Genomic DNA, 11,615 nt, shown 5'->3' on the forward strand with positions numbered 1-11,615 from the left:
TTTGGTCATGTGTTCATCTGTCTATTAAACTCACACAAATGATAGAGGCTGTGTGTGTGTGTGTGTGTGTGTTATTCTTTATTTATGTAGGTGAGTCAATCGTCTTTTACGTAGGACCCCTGGACAAGAGAAAATACGCTTCCTGCTTTTTAATTTTAAGCTCTGCCCCCTAGTCTCCTGGTCATGTCCCCACTTATTATTCTTGTTTTTAACAAGTGCAAGATGTTAGCGTGTGTTAGCGTAAGCTTTAGTGCGTGTGTAAGAGAAAGTGTGTGTGTGTGCGTGTGTGTACGAGAGAGAGATTATATTCCTGTAGGTGTTCTGTGTCATTCTTTTTGTGTCTGATTTGATCCGACAGTGCTGATCAACAAACACACACACACACGCCTGCAGTAGCAGCAGCTTCAATTCCCAGAGAGTGAGACAGAAAGACAGACAGAGAAAGCGTGTGTGTGTTTGTGTGTGTGTGTGTGTGTGTGTGTATGTGAAAGAGAGAGAGAGAGAGAGAATGTAAAGGTCTGTTAAAACAAAGAAATAGTACGACATAAAACAGACACACACACACACACACACTTTGGCTGGTGTCCTCTGCTCCAGATGTGTGTGAGTGTGTGTGTCTGTCTGTGTGTGTCGGAGAAATAAACACAGAATGTCAGTGAGACGGCGCTGCTGTAAGACAAGTCTGAGCTGTACAATCCAGATCCATGCAGACAGACAAACCGACTGGCAGACAGACAGACCAACAGACAGACAGGCAGGCAGACAGACAGAAAGACAGGCAGACAAAGAGACAGACAGAGAGAGAGAGACAGACAGAAAGGCGTCTTATTTTTAGATACGTCCCAATATAAGAATGCACACCTGATTTTCCACGTCCATGGCATAATCAGAAATAAAATGGATCTGAGGGCACCAGTCACTCACACACACACACACACACACTGGTAGTGATGTGCGCTTTGTCTGCACAGCTGTCACATCTGATCACCTTTCACATCACACACTTCAATCCCACCTCCAGTCTAGCCCTAAATCTGTGTGTGTGTGTGTGTGTGTGTGTGTGTGTGTGTGTGTGGGATGGCATTGTCCTTTACTCTGAGTGAATGCTGGTGTGTGTCAAGGCCTGAAGACAGTGCACACACACTGTTAACCTCAGGACATGTCCAACCTCTGTGTGTGTGTGTCCAGATTTCCAAGAACATCTTCTGTCACTGTAAATCAATATCTGTGTGTGTGTGTGTTAAATAGTGTTCCGTGTGTATAACCTGAAAATCATCGCTGTTAGTTTTCGCTGTGCAGATTCATAACAGCTGTTCATCACATGGCTAATTACTGCACAGTGTGTGTGTGTGTGTGTGTGTGTGTGTGTGTGTGTGTGTGCGTGTGGCTATTAGGACTGATTTTCACAAGTCACAGTTTGCAGTTTGAAGTGTGACCTTGTGAATCTACCTGACATAAATGTCACAAATAATCAGCATCAACAGACAACACACACACACGTGCACACACACACACAGAGTGACAAATCAGAAATGTCATGGCAGAGCAAAAAATAAATAAAATGACGTGTTTGGACTTGACATAAACTCTCATATTTAATCAAAGTGGAAAAGCAGCATCACTGTTTTTTGTCTTTAAAACTCTGTCTTTAACTCATTGTTAATCATGCTAATTGTAGCTAATCATAGCTAGTCATGCTAATGATAGCTAATCATGCTAATCCAGATAAATATGCACTATTATGAACATTTCACTAATATGAATTCCTGTAGTAACCTCTTAACATTTATAAAGAATAATCAACTGAACTGATAATAAACTGTTTTAGCATTGCTAAGCTCATCTTTTATTGTATATGCACAAGAGAATACCTGTTAGCTAAAGTTCATAGCTAGCTAGCATTCAGATCTGTCACTTCAGTGAGATAAATATACTGTCTCTGTCTGTCTCCACAGTCCTGGTATCTATCTGCCTTTTTTCCCCCCTCTGTCTGTCTGTCAGTCAGAATGTGTGTTTATTTTTCTGGCTGTCTCCACGGTCCTGGTGTCTGTCTGTCTGTCTATTTGTCTCTCTGTCTGTATCATACAGTCCTGGTGTCTGTGTGTCTCACATAGTTTTAGTGTTGGTCTGACTTTCTGTCTGTCTCACACAGTCCTTATTTGTCTCTGTCTGTTTGTCTCGCAAAATCCTGGTGTCTGTCTGTCTGTCTGTCTGTGTCCCTCAGTCCTGGTGTCTGTCTGTTGGTCTATCGCTCTCTTCATTTGTCTGTCTGACTGTCTCACACAGTCCATGGCAGTGGTGGCTGAATGGTTAAGGCTCTGGGTTACTGATCAGAAGGTTGGGGATTCAAGCCCCAGCACTGTCATGCTGCTGCTGTTGGGCACTTGAGCAAGGCCCTTAACCACATCTGCTCCAGGGGTGCTGTATCACGGCTGACCCTGCGCTCTGACCCCAGCTTCCTAGCAAGCTGGGATATGCAAAAAAAAAACCCTGCATTTCATTGGCTCTGTACTCGTACTCTGCACAATGACAATGAAGTCGCATCTAATTTAATCTTGTGTTTGTCTATTTGTTTGTTTCTCTGTCTCACACATGTCTGACTTTTTGTCTGTCTCACATGGCCCTTGTTTCCGTCAGTCTGTCTGACACCGTCCTTGTGTCTGTCTGTCTGTCTGTCTATCTGACACAGTCCTGCTGTCTGATCACACTGACCTTTAATCAGGTCTGAATCTGACACACACATAGAACAGATGAACCAATCACATGGAAAAGGGCAGAATTTCAAATACAATGTGGTCCCTCTGTCTTTTTCTTTCTCTTATATTCCATCATCTTAAAACTGAATTCATTACAGCCACTCCATAACAGCTGAGAGACAGAGTGAGTGAGACACAGAGAGAGAGAGAGAAAGAGATGAAGAGGAGGATTTTATGAGAATGTGCGGAGAATCAGAATCAGGTGCTTTTCCTCAGATCTGATCAGCCCTTTGTTTTGCACAAATCACACACACACACACACACACACACACACAACCTCTCTCTCTCTCTGTCGACAGAGCAGCAATTATGATCAGAGACCACAGAACACCCGGTTTAAAAACACACAAGGCTTTTACAGTAGTTTACACACACACACACACACACATACATCAATCACGAGTTTGCTACGTAAAGGGCAGAGTGCCGTTATTAATCACACTCAACTTCAAATAGAACACACACATGTTCTTGCTCACTCTCACACACACACACACACACACACACAGCCGTCACTCAAACACAAGAACAAAAGCCTCCCGACAATGTGGTGTAGCACAGAGGTAGCATAGCAGAACAGAGAGAGAGACAGAGAGAGAGAGAGAGAGAGAGAGAGAGAGAGAGAGAGAGAGAGAGACAGAGAGAATTAAATCTATAGATATGTTATCCTTCATTCACTCATCCAACAATAACACACATACAGACACTGGATATGTGTCTTCACTATAAATATTATGATCTAACGCTAATTATATGACCATTTTAAATTCAATTATTACAGTATATGTAACTCTGTGGTGAGTGTGGAGTTCTCCCTGATGTCATCCTTACAAAAGGATCCTGAGGTCTACAAGCTCTTACTCCTGCCACCCTGACATCAACAAGCTCCTACTGCTGCCATACTGATGCCTGCAAGCTTCTACTTCTACCATCCTGAGATCTGCGAGCCCCTACTTCTGTCATCCTGAGATCTACATGTTCCTATTCCTGCATCTTAAGGTTTACAAGTTTCTACACCTGCCATCCTTAGATCTCCAAGGACCTACCACTGCCTTGTTGAGGTCTACCAGTTTCTGTTTCTACCATCTCAAAGTCTACAAGCACCTAATGCTGCCATCCTGAGACCCACAAGCTTCTACTCCTGTCATTCTGGGATCTACAAGCTTATATTCCTACTATCTTAAAGTCTAGGTCTATGAGCTTGTACTTCTGCCATCCTGAGGTCTATAAGCTCGTACTTCTGCCATCCTGAGGTCTATAAGCTCGTACTTCTGCCATCCTGAGGTCTATAAGCTCGTACTTCTGCCATCCTGAGGTCTATAAGCTCGTACTTCTGCCATTCTGAGGTCTACAAACCAGAATAACCCATGATTCACACTGCAGACCAGACGAGTCTTTACTCTTCCTGAGGTTTCCTACTCCACAGGATATACCGCAGGAGCCTCTAATGTAACGTGACAGATCTCTCTCTCTCTCTGTCACTCTCACACAGTACAGGCAAATAACTGTTTACTGCAGCTGAGCTGTATGTGTCTGTTCATGCGTGTATATATTTACTGACAGTTTTCCTAATTCATGCTGTCAGAGTGGCTAATAGTCTCATTACACTCATTTAAATATCACACCAATGCCATCTAATGAGTCGAATATTTACACACACACACAGAAAGAGAAAGAGATAGGACTCTATGATTGACGAGAAAGAGAGAGAGATTGTGCTGGAGTCGAAGGATGACTGTGTGAAACCCAACCCATCAAATCATGTGTGTGTGAGTGAGAGAGAGAGAGAGAGAGAGAGAGAGAGAGAGAGAGAGGAGTTGATATCTATCCATCTATTTGTCCAGCCATCTGTCTATCTTAAAGAAAAAAGAAACAAAAGTGAAAGAAAGAAGAAAAGAAAGAAAGAGAGTGTGATTATAATGAGTGTGTGTTAGGATTCTAGTGAGAGTGAGTTTAAGGGAATCTGCTGATTGGTTAGCTGCCATAAAAATAAAAAAAACATTATGACATCATCAACTGGCAGCTGGAATTTAAATTTTGAATGTAAACCTTCTGTCAAAAGAATTTGATTGGAAAGTTGAACACATTCATCTGAAATAGTTTCCTTAAATTTTTTTTTTTTAAACACAACAAGGTGGGAACTCTGTAACAGAGTGTGTGTGTGTGTGTGTGTGTGTGTGTGAGGGGTTAAAGATTGCTTTCTTAGGATTCCAGAAGATCAAAGCGACTGTTGCTGTGGCGATGGTTGCTGTCTGGGAGGTTGCCGTGGTGACGATAGCCCGTGCTCATCATTCCCCTCTGCTCTCTCTCTCACCTGAACAGAAGTCAGGGGTGTAGAGAGGAATGAACACCGTCGGTCTGGACATAGAGCGTGTCGTGTGTTTGTCCTCATTCAGTCAGAGAATATTTAATAACAAATATAAGTTCCTGAATGAAGTAGCAGTCACTCCAGTCTTTCACCTCACTGTCTTTTATACAGGCTTCTTTTTAAATAGTGGCATAAAAAAACCATCAAAAAAACGGTATCACACACACATCATATATTTCCTAATTAGTTTAGTTTGTAATCAGAAACCGGCTGTCAAACTGTCTGTTTTGATCACGTCATCATCAAAACAGAGAAGAGCGATTACACACACTGTACAGATGAGCGCAGATGAGAAACTGAGTCAATAGAACACAAGTGAGTGAATGAATCAGTGATTATTTCCAAGCTGACGTTAGCGTGATCAGAGATCAGTTGAGTAAAGAGACGATGATGAGCCTCGACTTTAAACGGCGTGAGTGACTTTTACCTCAGGTGATAAGACAGAGATGTTTCCTGTTGTAAATGTACACTATATGGCCAAAAGTATGTGGACACCTTGGCATACATTCTGTACAGTTGTTTGCTTCCAACTTTGTCGCAACAGTTTGGAGAAGAACCACATATTGTGTGAAGGTCAGGTGTTCACTTACTTTTGGCCATATAGTGTATGATTCTTTTAGATTAAGCAATGTTGTTGTTTTTTCCATAAGTAGATTAGGTTATAGAAGGTAGGTGACGTTTCAGTAGAATTGGAACTATATATAGTAGAAAATGTCCATATTTAACCATGTGAAGGGTTTTCTCAGGCTGCCACACATGTACAAGTACATAACAATGAGAGATTTACTACTCGCATATGTTAATAAGCTATGGTCAGAGCACAGGTTCAACAATAATGTAGAGCAGAGACAGATTGAACCTATGACCTTCTGATCAGTAGCTCACTGACCCACAACTGCATCAATTTCAGGTGATTAAGAGTTGATCATGTGTCATTTGTGTGGTTTGATAGGGATCATAACGGTAACATTAGCTAGTTAGCTTTTTTTTTTTTTGGTAATGTAACAGTGAGCAACAAGCAATACTGAGAAATTAAATAGAAGGCCACTATATCACTGTAGTGCACTAAATCTGGTCCTACGTTTACCCAAAGTTTATACATTCGAGGTTTGTTTGGAAAGCAATCTACTCTGCTTGCTAAAAGTTGATTACTAGCAAGCGAGCTAACCAAATCAGGAACAGTAATAAATAAAAGAGTGAAAAAGAAAATCCAACATCTGGACTGCCTCAGTACCTTCGCCTCGTTTTTTAAGTGATAATTCATAGTCAGGACTAAATCTCTGCTAAAATTAGCACTTTGTTTTGTAATGTCCGTGAGTGAGTTGCGTTATTAGTTCCCTTTTCGATGACGTGACCTCGCGTGTCAAAGAGGGGACGTTTCGCTCTGGAACTCCGCAGCATGACCTGTTGATCACGGCAATTCCATTTACATTGATTATATTCCTCTTGCGAAATATAAGTCACAAAAAAATCTAGTGTGACTGGGTCTTAATGTCCTCTGTGGGAATAATATATTACTAATAAAGTGTCTATAAATGTGCTCGGTGAGTGTGTGTGAGAGGAAGTGTGCTGATAAACGAGTGTGTGAGTGTGAAATTAAATGTTAGTGTTAAGTGATTGATGATCTTCTCCATGATCGATCTGAATGTGATTATGTTGATAGTGCAGAGAAAGTTCCTGATAAATTGTAAATATGTGTGTGTGTATGTGTGTGTGTGTGTGTGTGTGTGTGTGTGTGTGTGTGTGTGTGTGTGTGGGAAATCAGATCACTGGTTTCATAGCCAAGACACACACACAGTGATGAATACATACTTAATGAATACACAGTGTGTTAAAGCAAGCCACAATACATCATGATAAAAAAAAGATAATGAAGAGACAGAGAGACAGAAAGAGACAGCAAGAGAAAGACACAGAAAGAGAGAGAGTGTAAGAGGTGAGACACAGGTTGAGAGACAGAAAGTGAAAGAGAAAGAGATGGAATGATGATGTGTGTGTGTAGATGAAGGAAAAGAACAAATCAGACACCCGCGCTCATCTTTCTGACTCTCTCTATCTGTCTGTCTTTCACCATCACTCCCTCTCCTGTTCTCTCTCTCTCTCCCCATCTTTCCATCTCTCAGTTATTAAGCAAATCCAGATGTGTGTGTGTGTTCACAGGGAAAGCAATTCATTTAATCATTAACATATTCATCTTCCCTGATTAAAGTCACCCGGATTAACTGGCTCCATCCCAAATGCTAGACTTCACGCCTATTTAGTGTTCTTACTGGAACGTCAGACATTTCAGAGAAATGATTCATTCCCCTGAACCCAAATGTAGTTGATCAACCAAGACATGTTTGGTGTGTGAAGTTAGCTCCTTTAAAGGGAGCTTCACATTAACTGTTACAGAATAAGCTCTTTATACTTTTCGTGCTGATATGATGCACTGCTAAAACGGTAACCATGACAACACTCTTACCAACCATTTACCAATCCCGCTGGCTACCAAACTAACCTAGCTAAATTTTTTAATCATCACGTGTGTGGAGCTACAAGGCTAATGTATGGCTCTGTCACAAATGGTCAAAACCGTAATTAGCATTCTTACTAAAACATTAAATGTTAATGCTAGAAACGACAGAACTCATGTCGTTAGCATTCTTACTGTTGTACGATTGTTACTATGCTCTTACTAAAATATTGGCTAGTTAAGACTAGAATTTATCACTAGTTAGAAATACAACCTACAATTTTGCATGTGTTTGTGTGTGTGTGTGTGATCAAAAACCAGATAGGCCTATTTAGAAAAATTTTTAACTTCATAAATGCCTGTTGCTATCAGCATGAATAACATAAATAATGTGGAAAACAGGAAGTAAACAGGAAGTAAAGAGGAAGTCCAAGGTCATTTACATATCAGTGCATATTTACTCTTGTGTAAAGCCATGTTTAAAGACACCATGAGAAGACATTATGAGAAGAATGCTTTGTGGTGGTGGTGTGTGCGTGTGTGTGTGTAATAGAGAGATAGCTCAAATTTCAGACTCATTAATCACACTGCTGTCAGCAGACACACACATTGAACACACACCAACATATCCATCATCATAAAACACTTATTCTTATCCCTGCTGATGGGACACACACGCGCATACGCACACACATATACACACATGCATATATATATGTGAATGTGTGTGTATATATATAAATAATGAGTGCAATGTTGATGAAGTGTACATCCCAGAAACTGATTGGCTGGCGGGGAGTCAAGGCCGACAGGATGGACGGTTTATTCTAGATCTCCACTGTGGAATAAAAATCTCACACCCTTTCCATCAACAAACCCACCCACTCACGTGTATACACACACCACGCGCACGCGCACACACACACACACACACACACCCTTTCCAGGCTGAGGTTTAGGACAACTGGCAAATGTTAGTCACTCACTTGTGTGTGTGTGTGTGGTGTGTGTTGTGTGTGTTCGCTTTTCCCTAAAAAAAAACAAAAAAAAAAAAAAACAAAAAAAAAACCCACATAGTTTGTATTAAATGGCTAAGATCCGAGACATACCAAGTCGAGGTCAAAGAGCGAGAGCTAACCAAGACGACTCCTGCGGTGCTCCGCCTTTGGTGTGAAGTAGGACTTCGGTACATGGCAAAGATGACAATAAACCACCGATACACACAAACTTTACACCTGCGAGAAAGGAAATTCCTCTCCACACCAGCAGGGGGCGGTAGTCTGTATTTGGAATTTAGAAAATCAAAGAGCCAAAACAGTGGGAAAAAAGCCCAATACTCATATAGTGCATGAGCCACCAATATATCTATTGTATACTACATACTACACAGTTATCATTTGTTATTCAAAGGTCATGTGACCACCTTCAAGGTGACTTACACTAGAAATTTGCATATCAAACATGATTGGTGCAGAGCAGTTAGAGCTTATTTAATGACATCACAATATGATCTCTTCTACAACAAATTCTTGATTCTGATTGGTCAGAAGGTGTTGATTAATTTTCTACAACAGCAGCTCTGATCGTTTCCATAGTAATAACTGCTCCACATAATCTAACACATTAAAAATGTGTTTTTATTGAAGAAATTAAAAAAAAAATCTAATTGCTGATGTGCACGATGACAAGCTGCATTCTTTTTTTTGTCTTGTTAACATTCCACAACATTGACTATAAATAGTTAAAAAGAACAATGTGTCATTCATTAATAAATTAGAAATTGTAATCATTTGCAAATTGCTGTGGTATAAGAGGGATAAAATACTTCAAGACATGCTGTTATAGGAAATTAATCAATTTCAGTTTTGTGTCGGGTCACATCATAAGTAATCACCCTGACATTGATTACTTTCCTATAACAGCCTGCAACCACGTGCTTTATACATTACATATGTAACATTTATTAAATCAATGTTATGGAAATCTGCGTACCAAGAAAGTGTCAGTTGTAAATAATAATAAAAAAAAATAAATAAATAAATAAAACAAGTGAAAGACAAAGTCACAAACTGGAAAACTATTAAATGTTCTAGAAACATTCAATATTTAAACACAAAATGCTTCTTCAGTAGCTTAGATAAATTGTATGTTTGAGTATCTGTTTAGTCCCGTATAAATTATTCAAACAATATTATTTAAACATATTTCGCGATATTCTTTGACTAGACACGGTAGCAAACTATAGATAATGTCAATATGAAATATATCGTGGGTAATTTGTCGCCCTCTGCTGGCTGCGAGGTGAAATATCAGTTAAAGGCAAAATTTTACATCTCTGCTGCCCCCTGCTGGACATCTCAGACTCTACACACACATACACTTTCTTGATTCACCTGGGATGTATAAATGTAAATGGAAATAACAGAGTCACATATGTAGTTTATGAGAAAGTGGAGTGAAGTGAGTTTATGAGAATTTTTAGGGTTTATGACAGAATTAGTACTACTGAAAAATGCTAATGGATTTTCCAGATAACCAGCGCCAAGTGTTCACACACACACACACACACACTTTCAAACCCAACACATAGTCTATTATTAATCATCATCAAACAAACTGTGTAATCGCTATGCACACACTGAATAAATTAACTTGCATGGTTAAAAAAATTAACGCATCCTTCACTAACATAATAAGTTAGTGAAATACTAATATAATAATTCTTAAAATATATATTATGTTATATTCTAGGGAAGACCAACGTTTATTATCTCTTACTGCAAATCCAACCTACTTTAGGACTGCTTTGTTGCAGTTTCCAGCAATTGGGCTCAATCAAAATATAGATGCATAAGTATTTACATTTACATTACCTGCGATATGCAGAAATCTATGATGTTTGCAACAAAATCAATTTTGTGAAAATCGGTGGAACATAAAGCAAGTTATAGACGATTTTATAAGAGCAAACACACATCCCTCCAAAAATTTGCATAGACTTACCGTTGACTCAAACCCCTTCCAATATGGCGGACGTGTCGACGTAGGTCAAACAGAGGCTAACTGCGCATGCTCCTTAAACAAGTCTCGTCCAGGAAACGCGCTAGATGTGAAATACCGCGAGAATTGAATTTGAAAACTGGCGGTTGAATACTGACCCATTTTCGGAAGAGGAGAAGCCGCTTAAAGTACGTTCTGCTTTTAATTTTTGATGATTCAGATTTGTTAAATGTGATATATTGGGTTTTTTTTACATTCTGGGGTAATTTTGTAAATGTAAATGATTATTTTGACAGTGTTTATGTAACATTATGTGGAGAAAGTGGGTTACTTTTGCGTTGTTGTTTTTTCTCCCCATCGCTGGTTTAACTGTTAGCTATTTGGCTAACGGCGCTTTTGTTGACGTTTGTAATGTGGCCTCGCGTTTTGTGCGAGTTTAAAACTCTAACAGTTTTAACTTTTAAATAAAACCGAAGCACTTTTAACAAATAAAGTTAGTATATTGGTTGTCTGGCTGGTTTTAGATAGCTCGCTACTAAATGGTGAAGTGCAAAACGATTATTTTCTGTGAATCGACTCATTTAGTTCAGTTCAGTAAAATGAATCGATTCTTTTTCGCACTGATTCGTTGTTCCATGTTACAAAAAGTTGCTATGGCCAAAGTTAGTACTAGAACTTTGTATTATTTCTAAACATCTTGTACAGAGATTATTATAAAATAAAGATGGTAATATACATTAATTGTACATTAGTGGGTGATTTAGCATATCTAAGTATGGATGCTATAGTTGTAAAAAAAGAAATTTTAGTATAATCTAGGTCTAGACTATCACATGAAGACAGTGCAAGACACTCCTGATGTCTTTCTGGGGTTAAGATGTAAGACATGGTGTTTAAATTAGAAATGCAGCATGGATCTGTGTCAGGATTGAATTTATACAGGAAGTTAAACCTTTGACAAGAGAAGTGAATCAACACATTTACAGAGATCAGCGTCTGCACTCCTGTTAGATTAGGATTAAAACCAAAAGTAACA

The 11,615-nt window shown here is 39.4% G+C and overlaps 1 protein-coding gene and 1 long non-coding RNA gene across 4 annotated transcripts in view; one reads left to right on the forward strand and one right to left on the reverse strand.

The window, feature by feature from the left end:
* The first annotated feature begins 10,648 nt into the window (after positions 1-10,648).
* The window catches only part of ncapg (non-SMC condensin I complex, subunit G), an 11,046-nt gene continuing 10,079 nt past the window's right edge, over positions 10,649-11,615 (forward strand). Inside the window, exon 1 of one of the 3 annotated variants that reach the window (XM_034301274.2) lies at positions 10,649-10,767. The gene's annotated coding sequence lies outside the window, so the exon portion shown is untranslated. Of the gene's footprint in view, positions 10,768-10,874 lie in introns of those variants that run through there. The other 2 variants (XM_053231176.1, XM_053231177.1) reach the window with 2 other exon arrangements.
* LOC128317677 (uncharacterized) overlaps positions 11,496-11,615 on the reverse strand; it is a 1,340-nt gene continuing 1,220 nt past the window's right edge. The window contains exon 2 of the long non-coding RNA XR_008301214.1: positions 11,496-11,615. This exon is cut by the window's right edge and continues 974 nt beyond it. This is a non-coding gene — a long non-coding RNA (uncharacterized LOC128317677).

The sequence above is a fragment of the Pangasianodon hypophthalmus genome, chromosome 28 (genome assembly GCF_027358585.1).
Source record: "Pangasianodon hypophthalmus isolate fPanHyp1 chromosome 28, fPanHyp1.pri, whole genome shotgun sequence".
In the NCBI taxonomy this organism is placed as follows: Eukaryota; Metazoa; Chordata; class Actinopteri; order Siluriformes; family Pangasiidae; genus Pangasianodon; species Pangasianodon hypophthalmus.